The sequence below is a fragment of the Theropithecus gelada genome, chromosome 11 (genome assembly GCF_003255815.1).
Source record: "Theropithecus gelada isolate Dixy chromosome 11, Tgel_1.0, whole genome shotgun sequence".
In the NCBI taxonomy this organism is placed as follows: domain Eukaryota; kingdom Metazoa; phylum Chordata; class Mammalia; order Primates; family Cercopithecidae; genus Theropithecus; species Theropithecus gelada.
In genome coordinates, this window is record NC_037679.1 from 41,686,011 (window position 1) to 41,700,324 (window position 14,314).

Sequence of the window (14,314 nt, forward strand, 5' to 3'; positions counted from 1 at the left end):
CTTACCTGGAGTAACCCCCCAGTTTCATCATCGTTTTGGGACACAGGGTGTGTTTTGCTACCACTTTCCCATCTTTAAAACAAGTAAGTGGACAAAACTAAATAGCTCCCCATCAAAATATAGATTAATAAATTCAGTCCTCTAGGCATGTTGCTTTATGAAATTGGTAGAAAAAAATTATTTGATAAGGATGCCAAACTATAATAAAAAGCCTATCATTAAGAAGCTTCCTATCACAGTATTCAAAGAGACAAACACCATCTATTTGTCTTCAGGAACCTGACTTCTTTCATTTCAGTCCATCAAGAATATAATCTGATTTCAAATGATGATGTATTAACCCATGGTAAAGAATTGCTATTCTTTTGAGTAAAGAGGAAAAAAAATAGCATCCTATAAAGTACATAGGTAAAAGGCATTTGGAAACTGTGTATTCTTTTCACTTACTTGAGCAATGATTATTCATTTGCTTTGGGAATTAACTTATTTAAGAATAAGTTAGAGGTAGAGGAGATTTTGGAACGGAAGAGACTAAAAATCTCTGTTGAGATTTTGTTGTGCAAATATAACCAGAAAAGGATTATAAGTGTGGATGCAATTTGATTCTGCCATAGACCCAGGTGTTGAGCAACTTTTACTCTCGCAGGTGTCTGAAAAAGGAGGTGAGTCCTCCAAGATCTATGAAAATGAGGCATAAGGGCATGGAGTTTTTTTTGTGTGTGAATTTCTGAATATTCCATTAGCATGTAATATGTGTTAATAAATATCATCTGTAAAGTTTAAAGTGTTCATTCTCAACTCTGATTTCAAGTTATGTACTTCATATGGTTGCTTGATTTCAGGAAAAGTAATTCCCAAGCTTGAGCTGATACTTTTGGCTTGTTGTCTCTATTGGAAAGGAGCCATTTTTATACTTAGCATATAAACAAATTATTTTTAGCGAAGGCTTCTTTTTAAAAATGTGTTCATAGCTGTATGTTGTTAAGATAACTACCAGTGAGTATTTGTATTTTTACTGAACATAGTGTCTGAATCTAGGAAAACACAAAGCGAAGCGATAGGTTGATGGTTATCAAGTGAATTTAGGTTCTGGTTGTGGTTTTGTAACCACTTTCCTCTGCAAATACAAAACCAGAATGCAAATTCGGGTTCTGGTGTAAGACCTCTTAATGCTTCATGAAAACAGAATGGCCAAATATTGTACATTTATGCTCATTCCTTATTTACCCATAGATATTTGCAAGATAAATATATGGAAGATGTATCAGGAAGAGGTCTCTGATTCCTTTCTCTCATTGGCTGTTATACAGAAGAAAGGCAAATCAGTTATCCATTGTCACAATAATGCCACATAAAAAACACAGCACTTCAGTGGAACATACAATAATAAACATGTACTTATGAGTACACAGATTGGTTGGTTCTGAAGATCTGAGCTGGGTTCAGATTATCTCAACTGGGTCACTTATGCTTCTATAGCCAAACTGGGTCAGCTCTGCTTCTGCATAGCATATTACATCCAACTAAGTAAAGTGATCTAGGATGGTCCCATCAGGGAAAACTCTGCCCACCACCAAATTTTCCTCATTTCTCTTTAACAGGCTAACCAGACTTGTTTTCATGGTGGTGGCAAGAATCCAAGAGAACAAGTTATAAGTGCATAAGACCATTTGAGGTCTAGAATCAGAACTGAAATTCTTTTATTTGTGACATATTCTTTTGTTCAAAACAAGTCATAGGGTAGCCCAGAGAGAGTTAAAGGCTGGGAAACACACTCCAGATCTTAATGGGAGGAACTGAAATGTCACATCTCAAAGTGGGTAGATATAGAGAGGGTTGGAAATTAGGATATTTTTACAATCAGTCCACCATATAGAACTTAGGCAAACAATCTTTGTGGGGGACTATATCTTAAAGCTGCATTTTGCACAGCAAGCACTCTGCTTTTATTTGATTGTACATATATGAATGGAGTTGTGATGCTATCTTTTTAGTGCTATCACAGTTGACACTATTTGGTATCATAAAGCACAGTGGAAATATCAGATAAACCAGTTCAAGTTTTTGGTATAGTTTAATGGTTTAGAACTTCATTTACCTCAGTAGGTGTCTCCACTTACCACTACCCTAATGCTGTGAAATCCTCCCTTCGATTTGTTCTGTGTACATAAAAACAAGGAATTGTAAACAAGTTTTCCATGGAGATTATAATTAATGTCCCTATTTGTCTTATTTGTATATATGCACCCCCTATTACTAATTCTCCTTGTGTGACCAAATGCAGTTTCTGCTACTCTCTGCTTGTAAAACTGAGTAACGAGGAGGAGATGCGGCAGAAGGAAAGTGACTTTACTTCCCAAGCTAGCAGTGGGGAAATGGTCTAGGCTTCCTGCCTTAAAGAAATCATTTCAAACTTGGGGGCAGAACTCTAGTATTTAAAAAGGGAGACTTCATATGAAGGGAATGCAAGAGGGGCGAGGAGGTACAGGAACACATGACTTACTCCAATGCTTTATCTTGAGTTATTGTCCCATTTGGTGAATGGGCTGGTATGAAATCTCTCTCTCTCTGTCTCTCTCCCTCTCTCCCCTTTTCTCTTCTATCAGTTATACATTCATCCTTCTTATAATAGCAGCACTTTGATTTTTCTATAGGAAATTGCCCCTCCTTCTTTTCAGGAATAAAGTTAGAGGTGCTTGTCCTTGCCTTTGCCCTTGTCCTCTTCTTTGTTCTGCAGGACCATCTTATGGGGTAGGTTGGTGAGGTTGTAACTGAGGTACACCACTTCACCCTTTGAAGCACTCTTTCTTCCTATTAAACATTCCTTTTTCAAATCTACACTATTGTTGGTCTATACTATTCAAATTCTTATGAACCGGCAAGTCGACCACTTCCTGATACCGGGGCTCTGACACCTCACCCAGCAAACGGAAATGTTTTCCATCCTTACAATCAGAGAACAATAAAATATATATCCCTTGCATTTTACTGCATATTTATTTTTCCTCACTTGCAAAAATTTGCAGCCTATGTTACTGTTACTCTAAGTTCTTATCTGAGGAATGTAATTAAATATTCTTACTTTTAAAAAATCAAAAAGATACTGAACATTTGGATAAGTGAACAGTCATAGGAGGTGCCTGAGTGGGGATAGTGGTGGAATATATAGTATTTGTTCATATTTGTTGATGGAAAAAGAAGCGAAAAATAGTAGAAAGGGCATAATATTTGAAGTTAGACAGATCAGGGTGCTAATTCTAGGTCAGCTATTTACTACCTTATGGCCTTAGGAAAATCACTATTTCTTAATCTTAAAATGATATATATAGCATTTTTCATACCAGTTCTAATGAGAATTAGAGATAATATGTGAAGTACTGGCCATGTTGTAGATGCTCAGTAATTTATAGACACTATCATTATACATGTAAGTAGTAAATAAATTAACTTTACCTAAAGAGAAGGCTAAACTTTGTTTCCACTTGACTCTTGAAAGATAACATCTGAACTGGAAGTTCTTAAGTGATAGGAATGTCTTTGTTTTTCACAGTGGATCCCCTAGATTTGTAATTTATGGTAATGAGGTGACTCAGGGTGAGCCCCTAGATAGTTTATGCTAACAAGATAACTCAGGATAGGGGCTGGCCATGTCAGAAAGATCATTATGTGAATAGAGGGCTTTGAGTCACATTATATTACCCTGACCTCTGGAGAGGAGTGAGGCTGGACTTTGAGTTCAACCATGTGGGCAGCAACTCAATCAATCATGCCTATGAAATGAAGTCTCAATAAAAACTCTGGAAATTGAAGCTCAGGTGAGCTTCCTGGGTGGCAATACTTCATGCATACATTGTCATGTGCAGATGCCAATAGGGTACTGTGTCCCTGAGGACACAGAAGCTTTGTGTTTAGAGCCCCCAGGGTCTCAGATTTTGCTCTATGCATCTTTTTCTTTGGCTCGTTCTAATTGTTATCCTTTTGCTATAAGCAAACTATAATCGTTAAGTATAGCCCTTTCCTGAATTCTGTGACTCATTCTAGTGGATTATCAAAACTGATGGTGGGTTTGGGAAACCCCCAAACTTGTAGTTGGTGTCTGAAATCTTGGGCAGACTTGGCAGTCTAAAAGACTATGCCCTTAACCTCAAGTTTGGCTAATTCTGCATAGCATATTATATCCAACCAAGTAAAGTGAATATTACCTCCTTGAAACTAAGACAGAAAATCTGGTTTTACTTCTAGTCAGCTGGGAATGGTAATTGGAAATTAATTTTGTTTGGAATGTACAAATGTAAATATTACTGTCTCAATTTAGTACATGTATCATATGTTATCATTGTTTTATCTTGGCAATGTAAACAAGCATTTTTAAGGACCTTCATATGTTCACATGTCATCTCCCAAGGCTGCACCCTCCTTTTATTAATGTCTGTATTCTTAAACCCTTTCATTCTAGCAGAGGGGTTTTCCTAAATATAACCCTTGTATTTGGGGAAAGACACCTTTGCTAGTCTTAGATGTCTTAATGAAATATAATCTTTCTGAAACTTACCTATACTAATAATGAGTACCAGTCAAGAAGTCCCTACCATATGCCAGAAGCAATGCTTGGTACTTTTATGTGTACATATTCTAATCTTTATAACTATCTTGCAAGGTAATTATTTCTATTCCCTTTTCTTAAAGTGTCTATTATTGACTGTCAAAAAAGACTTCCATAAAACCTTATTGATCAAGCAAGGTAAATTGAGTAGACTTGCTGTAGAAAGACCTTAATGTGGTCTTAGTGCCATCTGAAGAGCATGGGGAAGGAGTCAGAAAAGGATATTTATAGGGCTTGGAATCCGAGATTAAGTGGTCAATGTAGTCTTTCCTGGCAGGAAACTTACTGGGATTGGGAAAATACGTGACATAATAATTCAAAGTTGCAAGACACAGCAAGGTAAGGGTTTTAAAGGAGTCTTGATAAGTAAAGCTTTCTGGTAAGTGAGCTGTTTTCCCAGATGAGTAATCTGTTGTTCTAAAAGAAGTGCTCTTGGCCAAAATGAGCAAACTGTTTGCTCAGAAAAATTAGTTTCCAAGAATTTTATCAAGCTAGAAGTAAAATTATGTATTAGTTTACATTCTTCTCTTCCCGGACAAAAATTACCAGAATGCTATGGTTTGAACATATTCCCCACAAAAGCATATGTTGAAAATTTAGTCCCTAGTGTAACAATATTGAGAGGTGGGGCCTAATTTGAGGTGCTCGGGTCATGGGAGATCCACCCTCATGAATAATATGATGCTGATTATAAAAGGTCTTGAGGCTTTGAGTGTTTGATCTTTTCACCCTGTTTCATATGCACGAGCTCTCTTTACTCTTCCACCTTCTGCCATGGAATAAAACAGCAAGAAGGTGATTGCCAGATGCTAGTGCAGTGATATTGGACTTCCCAGCATCCAAAACTATGAGAAATAAATTTATTTTAATTATAAATTACCCAGTCTTGGATATTTTGTTATAGAATCCCAAAACGAACTAAGACACTGAAATAAACAGTTGTCATTTTGTCACATTGGTCTCAAATTTCAAAAATAAAGAAATTGACATTGTAAGAAAGTAATTTTCTAAGAATTATATCTAGAACTTTGTAACTCCAAAGTCCTAGTTTGGTCTACAGCACAAGACTTTCTCACCAAATATCTTTATATATCCCTGAAGAGTAAGACTACATGCAGCCACACAGCTTTACTTTCAAAACTAAGAACTGAGGTTGCCTACATCAACTTGACTTTACTATTTTTTTTTTTTTTCTGGAAGATAAGCCAATAAGCCAGTAAATTACTTGATTGCTTTCTTCAGCAACTTCCTGAAAATAAATCAATGATCCCCTTCTCAAGGCAATGGGTTACTCATCTGGGCAAGCTGCTTGCTGATAAAACAATTGTTTACTTATCAAGAATCACATCAAGACCCTCACCTGTCTGTAAGCACCAGTATAGAATTATTTATGTTGCAAACTTCTCCCACTCTTTTTTATTTTTTTATTTTATTTTATTTTTATTTTTTCTTTTTTTTTCTTTTTTCTTTGTGAGATGGAATTCAGCTCTTGTTGTGCAGGCTGGAGTGCAGTGGCACAATCTTGGCTCACTGCACCCTCTGCCTCCCAGGTTCGAGTGATTCTGCTACCTCAGCCTCCCGAATAGCTGGGACTACAGGCGTCCGCCACCACACCCAGCTAATGTTTTGTATTTTTAGTAGAAGTGGGGTTTCACCATGATGGCCAGGCTGGTCTCAAACTCCTGACCTCAGGTGATCCACCTGCCTTTGCCTCCCAAAGTCCTGGGTTTACAGCTTCTCCTACTCTTGAACAGATCCCTACATTGCAAGCAAGACCAGGATTAAATTACTAGAACCCCACCCCCAAAATCATATCAATATCTACCCTTGATTTTCTTTCTTCAGAAGCACTATTAAGACTCTATTAAAGGGATATTGTTTCTAACAGTAAGAATACAATAAGATAATAATAGCAGTTAGTAATAACCCAGCTTTGCTCTATCAACATATTATTCTGGTGAATCCAGGATTTGTGGGAGATTTGGCAATTGACAACCTTATGGCCAGAGACTGTTTAACATGATCAATTTTACATAGATATACCACTTGATGGTTTATCATGCATCACAGGTTACAAAGAACTTCAACATATATCACTTGGTTTAATCATCAAAAGAACCATTTGAAGTAGGTATTATTATTATACTTCAATTAATCCTTAACATCATTTTATAGGTTAATAAACAGAATTTAAGAGAGACCAAATGACTTGGTAAAGATCAAATAGCAGGTAATCAAGATGGGACTCATAAAGCACATTATGATGTATAACATGATGTTTTGATATGTATAGATTTTGTGAAAGAATTACATTGAGCTAATTAATATCTATATCACATCACATTCTTATTTGTTATGGTGAGAATATTTAAAACCTACTGTCTAAACAAATTTCAAGTATACAAGTCATTATTATGAATTACAGTGACCATGTTATACAATAAATCTCTAGAAGTTATCCATCCTGTGTAAGTGAAATTTTGTACCTTTTAACCAACATCTCTCCTTCCCCAACCTCTTTCTCCCCAGGTACCCCTCAGCTGATAACCACCATTTTACCCTGCTTCTATGATTTTGACTTTTTTAGATCCCACCTATAGGTGAAATCATGCAGAATTTCCCTTTCTGGGCCTGCCTTATTTCACTTAACATAATGTCCTACATGTTCATTCATAATGTCACAAATGATAAGATTTTAAGACTGAATAGTATTTCATTGTGAATACCATTGGTCCTTGAACAATGTAGGTGTTAGGGCCACTGACACCCATGTAATAAAAAATATGCATATAAGTTTTAACTCCCTAAAAACCTAACTATTAATATCCTACTATTGACTGGAAGCCTTTCTGACAACATAAACAGTTGATTAGCATGTATGTTATGTGTTGTATGTATTGTATACTCTATTCTCACAATAAAGTAAGCTAGGGTAAAGAAAATGTTATTAAGAAGGTCATAAAGAAGAGAAAATATTTACTATTCTTTTAAGTGGAAGTAAGTCATCATAAAGATCTTCATGCCCATCATCTTCACATTGAGTAGACTGAGAGGGAGGAGGAAGAGGAGTAGTCTTGCTGTCTCAGAGGTTGCAGTATAAGAAGGAAATCCATGTATAAGTTAACCCATGCATTCAAACCATGTTGTTCAAGGGGCAACTGTATATACATAACATTTTCCTTATCTATTTTTCCATTTATGGACATTTAGGTGGATTCCATATTTTGGCCTTTGTGACTGTTTCAGTGAACGTGGGAGTGCAGATATCTCTCTGACATGCTGATTTAAGTTTTTAAATATATATACCCAGTGGTGGGATTGCTGGATCATGTAGTAGTTCTATGTTTAATTTTTTGAGGAGTCTTCATACTGTTTTCCATAATGGCCATACGAATTTACCTTCCCACTGACCGTGTATAAGCATTCTCTTTTCTCCATATCCTCACTAACACTTGTTGTATTTTGTCATTTTGATAATAACTATTCTAAAAGGAGTGAAGTGATATTCATTTTGGTTTCTTTGTTTTGTTTTGTTTTGTTTTGTTGTTTTGGTTTGGTTTTGAGACAGAGTTTCGCTCTTGTTGCCCAGGCTGGAGTGCAATAGCGCGATCTCGGCTCACGGCAACCTCTGCCTCCCAGGTTCAAGTGATTCTCCTGTCTCATCATCCTAAGTAGCTGGGATTACAGGCATGTGCCACCACACCCGGCTACTTTTTGTATTTTTAGTAGAGATGGGGTTTCGTCATGTTGGTCAGGCTGATCTCAAATTCCCAACCTCAGGTGATCCGCCCGCCTCAGCCTCCCAATTTGGTTTTAGTTTGCATTTTACTGATTTTGGTTTTAGTTTGCATTTTACTGATGGTTAGTGATGTTGAGCTTTTTTTTTTTTTTTTTCATTTACCTCTTGGCCATTTCTTTTGAGAAACGTCTATTGATATTCTTTACCCATTTTTAATTAAATAGTTTTTGTTGCTATTGAGTTCTTTATATATTTGGATATTACTCTTTTATCAGATGTATGGTTTGCAAATGTTTTCTCCCATTTCATAAGCTGTGTCTTCAATCTGTTAATTGTGTCCTCTCCTGTGCATAAGCTTTTTAGTTTGATGTAATTCCATTTGTCTATTTTTGCTTTTGTTGCCTGACCTTTTTGGGTTAATACTCAAAAAATTATTGCCCAAGCCATTGTCAAAAAGCCTTTTTCCTATGTTCTGTTCTAGTGTCCCCTAAACCTATTATTGAGGTTTCAGTTTCAGGTGTTACATTTAAGTATTTTAATCCATTTTGAGTTTATTTATTTGTGATGTGAGATCAGGATCCAGTTTCATTATTATAGTTGTATATATCCTGTTTTCCCGACATCATTTATTGAAGAGACTATTCTTTCCCCATTGTGTATGTATATTCTTGGTATCCTTTTGGAAGATCACTTGACTGTACATGTGTGGATTTATGCCGGGGCTCTTTATTCTGTTCTATTGCTCTGTGTGTCTGTTTTTATGCCAGTACCATGCTGGTTTAATTACTACAGCTATGTAGTATTCTTTGAAATCAGGGAGTTTGATGCCTTTAGTGTTGTTCTTTTTGCTCAAGATTGCTTCAGCAATTCAATATTTCTTATGATTCTGTACAAATTTTAGGAATTTTTTCTATTTCTATGATAAATATAATTTGGTTTTTCATAGGAGTTGCTTGAATGCATAGATAGCTTGTGTAGTATGAATGTGTTGATAATATTCTTCCAGTCCATGTTCATGGACTTGCTATTATTTTATGTATTTGTGTCCTCTTCAATTATTTTTCAGTAATGTTTTATAGTTTTCAGTGTTCAGGTGTTTCACCTTCTGGGTTAAATTTATTTCTATGCATTTTTTCATGATGTTGTGAGATGTTTTTTGATTTATTTGTTTTGGATAGTTTATTGTTATATAGAAATGCCACTCATTTTTATATGTTAATTTTATATCCTCCAATTTTAGTGAATTTGTTTATTAATTATTACTGTTCTTTGATGGAGTCTTTAAGGTTTTCTATATATGTCATGTCATCTGTAAACAGAGATCATTTTACTACTTCCATTTCAATTTGAAAGCATTTTAATATATTTTTCTTGATTAATTGCTTTGACTAGGACTTCTAGTACTAGAAGTGGAAGTACTTTTCATTCTTCAGAAAAGAAATGATGAGAATGGGTATCCTTGTCTTGTTCTAGATTTTCGAGGAAAAGCTTTCAGCTTTTTACATTGAGTATGAGATTGTCATATATGGACTTTATTATGTTGAGGTACATTCTTTCTATACATAATTTATTGAAATATTTATTATAAAATATGTTAATTTTGTCAAATGCTTTTTACTGCATCTGTTGAGATGATCATCTAATTTTATCCTTCGCTCTGTTAATGTGCTATATCGTGTCATTGATTTGCATGTGTTGAATCCCCTGGCATCCCAGGGATATAACTTATTTGATAATGGTGTATGATACTATTATTTTTGTTTGTTTATTTAATTATTATTTTAGAGATGGAAATTTGCTATGTTTCCAAGGCTTGACTTGAACTCCTGGGCTCAATTGATTCTCCTGCTCAGCCTCCCTGAGTAGCTGAGATATAGGCACATCCCACCACACCTAGCTCTGATCCTTTTAGTGTGCTGTTGAATTCAGTGTGTAAATTTTGTTGAGGATTGTTGCATTGGTGTTCATCAGGGATACTGGCTTATATATTTATCTTCTTGTGGAGTATTTTGCTGTCTTTGGATCAGACATAATCCTTATCAGGATAATGCTGAACTTGTAAAATGAATTCTGAAGTGTTGCCTCGTTTTCAATTTTTCAAGAGTTTGAAAAGGATTGGCATTAATGTTTCTTTAAATATTTGGTAGAATTCACCAGTGAAGCCTTCATGTTGTGAGCTTTTTTTTGTTGGAAGTTTTTGGCTATTGACTCAGGCTCCTGATTTATCTGTTCAGATTTTATATTTCTTCATGATACAATCTTAGCAGGCTGTATGTTTTTAGGAATTTCTCCATTTCTTTGAAGTTATCCATTTTTTGTTGGCATAAAATTGTCCACTTAGTCTCTTATCTTTTGTATTTCTGTGGTATCAGCTGTGATTTCTCCTGTTCTATTTATATTTTTTTATCTGAGTCTTCTCTCTTTTTTCTTAGTCTACCTAAAGGTTTGTCAATATTGTTTATCTTTTAAATAAAGCAATTTTTGGTTATATTTTATATTGTTTTTCTAGTCTCTGTTTCATTTACTTCTGCTGTGCTCATTGTCATTTTCTTCCTTTTTCTGACCATGAGCTTGATCCATTCTGCTTTTTTCTAGTTCCTTGAGGTGTAGAGTTGGATTGTTCATTTGAGATCTTTCTTTCTTAATGTAGGCATTTATCATTGTAAACTGCCCTCTTATAACTGCGTCTGCTGCATCTCATAACTTTTTGTTTGTTGTCTTTCCATCTTTATTTGTCTCAAAATATTTTTATTTCCCTCTTGATTTCTTATTTGGCCAACTGGTTGTTCAAGAGTATGTTGTTTAATTTCCACATGTGTGTAAATTTTCTGAAATTTTTTCTGTTGTTTATTTCTAGTTTTATACTACTGTGGTTTGAGAATATATTTACTATGATTTCAGTCTTCTTAAATTTGTTAAGATTTGTTTTGTGGACTGACACATGGTCTATTCTGAAGAATGTTCCCCATGCACTTGAAACAAAAATGTGTGTTCTGCTGATTTTGGATGGATATGTTCTGTATATGTCTATTACGTCCATTTGGTCTATACTGTTGTTTAATTCTACTGTTTCCTTATTGATCTTCTGTCTGGATGATATTGCCATTATTGAAAGTGGGACATTAAAGTCCCCTACTATTATTCTACTGCTATCTATTTCTCCCTTGGGTTATTTTATATATATGCTTTACATATTTAGATGTTCCAATGTTGGGTGCATATAAATTTTTATTGTTATATTCTCTTAATGTATTCACTCCTCTATTATTATATAATAACTTTCTTTGTCTCTTGTGATAGTTTGTTTACTTAAAGTCTATTTTATCTGATAAGTGTAATCATTCTTGCTCTATTTTGGTTACCATTTGCATGAAATAGCTGTTTTCATTCCTTCACTTTCAGCCTGTGTGTAGTCCTTTTCTTCATTTTCTTTCTTTCTTTTCTTTCCTTCGTTTCCTTCCTTTCCTTCCTTTTCTTTCTTTCTTTCTTTCTTTCTTTCTTTCTTTCTTTCTTTCTTTCCTTCTTTCTTTCTCTCCTTCTTTCTTCCTTCCTTCCTTCCTTCCTTCCTTCCTTCCTTCCTTCCTCTCTCTCTTTCTTTCTTTTTTTCTTTCTCTTTCTTTCTTTCTCTCTCTCTTTCTTTCTTTTCTTTCTTTCTTGTCTGCCTGCCTGCCTGCCTTCCTTCCTTCCTTCTTTCCTTCCTCCCTTTCCTTCCTTCCTTTTTTCTTTCCTTCCTTCCTTCTTTCTTTCCTTCCTTCCTTCTCTCTCTCTCTCTATTTCTTTCCTTCTTTCTTTCTTTTTGTGACAGAGTCTCCCTCTATCATCCAGGGTGGAGGGCAATGATGCAGTCACAACTCACTGCAGCCTCAACCTCCTGGACTCAAGCAATCCTCCCACCTCAGCCTCTTGAGTAGTTGGTACTATAGGCACGCACCACCACATCCAGCTAATTTTTTGTTGTTGTTGCTTGTTTTTGTTTTTTTGAGACCAGGTTTTGCCATGTTGCCCAGCCTGGACTTGAACTCCTGGGCTCAAGCAATCCACCCTCCTTGGCTTCCCAAAGTCCTGGGATTACAGACATGAGCCCCCATGCCTGTGTGTGTATCCTTAAAGTGAAAGTAAGTCTCCTGAGGTAGTATATAGTGTTTTCATTTGTCTGATTTTACCTGTTCTTCTGCTATATGGCTTTTGATTAGAGAAATTAACCCATTTACATTTAAAGTAATTATAAGAAGGAAAGGACTACTGTCACATAAATTTATTTTTTTATTTTCTGGGTTTTTTAAATTTCTTTATTACACTTTTGCTGTCTTTTGTGATTTGATGATTTTCTGTAAAGCTTTTCCTTTATTTCTTTTTGTTATTATTATACTTTAAGTTCTAGAGTACATGTGCACAACGTGCAGGTTTCTTATGTATGTAAACATGTGCCATGTTGATTTGCTGCATGCATTAACTTGTCATTTACATTAGGTATCTCTCCTAATGCTATGCCTCCCCCATGCCCCCACCCCATGACAGGCTCCAGTGTGTGGTGTTCCCCACCCTGTGTCCAAGTGTCCTCATTGTTTAATTCCCACCTATGAGTGAGAACATGCAGTGTTTGGTTTTCTGTCCTTGCGATAGTTTGCTCAGAATGATGGTTTCCAGCTTCATCCATGTCCCTACAAAGGACATGAACTCATCCTTTTTTATGGCTGCATAGTATTCTATGGTGTATATGTGCCATATTTTCTTAATCCAGTCTATCATTGATGGACATTTGGGTTGGTTCCGAGTCTTTGCTATTGTGAATCGTGCCACAATAAACATACGTGTGCATGTGTCTTTATAGTAGCATGATTTATAATCCTTTGGATACATACCCAGTAATGGGATCACTGGATCAAATGGTATTTCCAGTTCTAGATCCTTGAGGAATTGCCACACTGTCTTCCACAATGGTTGAACTAGTTTCCAGTCCCGCCAACAGTGTAAAAGTGTTCCTATTTCCTCACATCCTCCCCAGCACCTTTTGTTTCCTGACTTTTTAATGATTACCATGCTAACTGGTGTGAGATGATATCTCATTGTGGTTTTGTTTTTTTTTTGTTTGTTTGTTCTTTAAGTGATAAATTATCAATTTTATTTTATTGAATACATTATTTACATTAAATCAACATTTACTTTTTTATATTACATAGCAAATTAATGTACCTTATTATAGAAAATGTATCTTTGATAAACAAATTATTTGGGGAAAAAATTGTAGTTAAGACTAAACAATTCTAAGAGACCTGAAGAGTATGTATGTGTGTGTAGAGAGAAAGAAAGAGAGAACAAATTCTATGTTTTAGGAGCTTAGATTTTGAAATGAGGTCAGATGGGTCATAGATACCAAATGAAAAAAAAAAAAAATTGACTGGAGTCACTGGAAGTATGCAGAGATTAGAGGTGCTTCATTCAGCAAGATTATGCAAAAGTATTGATGAAAAAGAGGATATTCAGAAAATTTTTAAAGCCACGTAGATAGCAAGATATTCAGAAATACAGATACCCAGAGACAGCTAAATGTCTCCAGTAGCTCTGGAATATAGGAACATATTCAAGCAAAAATGACAACCCCAGAGTATTGCAACCCAGTGAGAAATACATGTTACTCCTTGAAACTTTCCTTATTGATCCGGTTTTGCAAATGAGGAAGCCAAGAATGGAGGAGGTTAAGTGTAGGAGGTATAGCTTGAAACTCTCTTTATTGATCTGGTTTTGCAAATAAGGAAACCAAGGCTCAGGGAGGTTAAGTGTAACAGGGTGAAAATATTGGTAGGAGTAGATCAAGCTCTGGTCTCTTTTCTCACAGCCTAAAAGTTTTTCCACTAGGAAGGGTTACCTTCTATGAGTATTTCATTGCTTGCAGCCAAGAACATATCTTCTAGTTACATAGATCACATATGGTGAAAATAAGACAAAATGCTGAATCACCAACTTGCAAATAT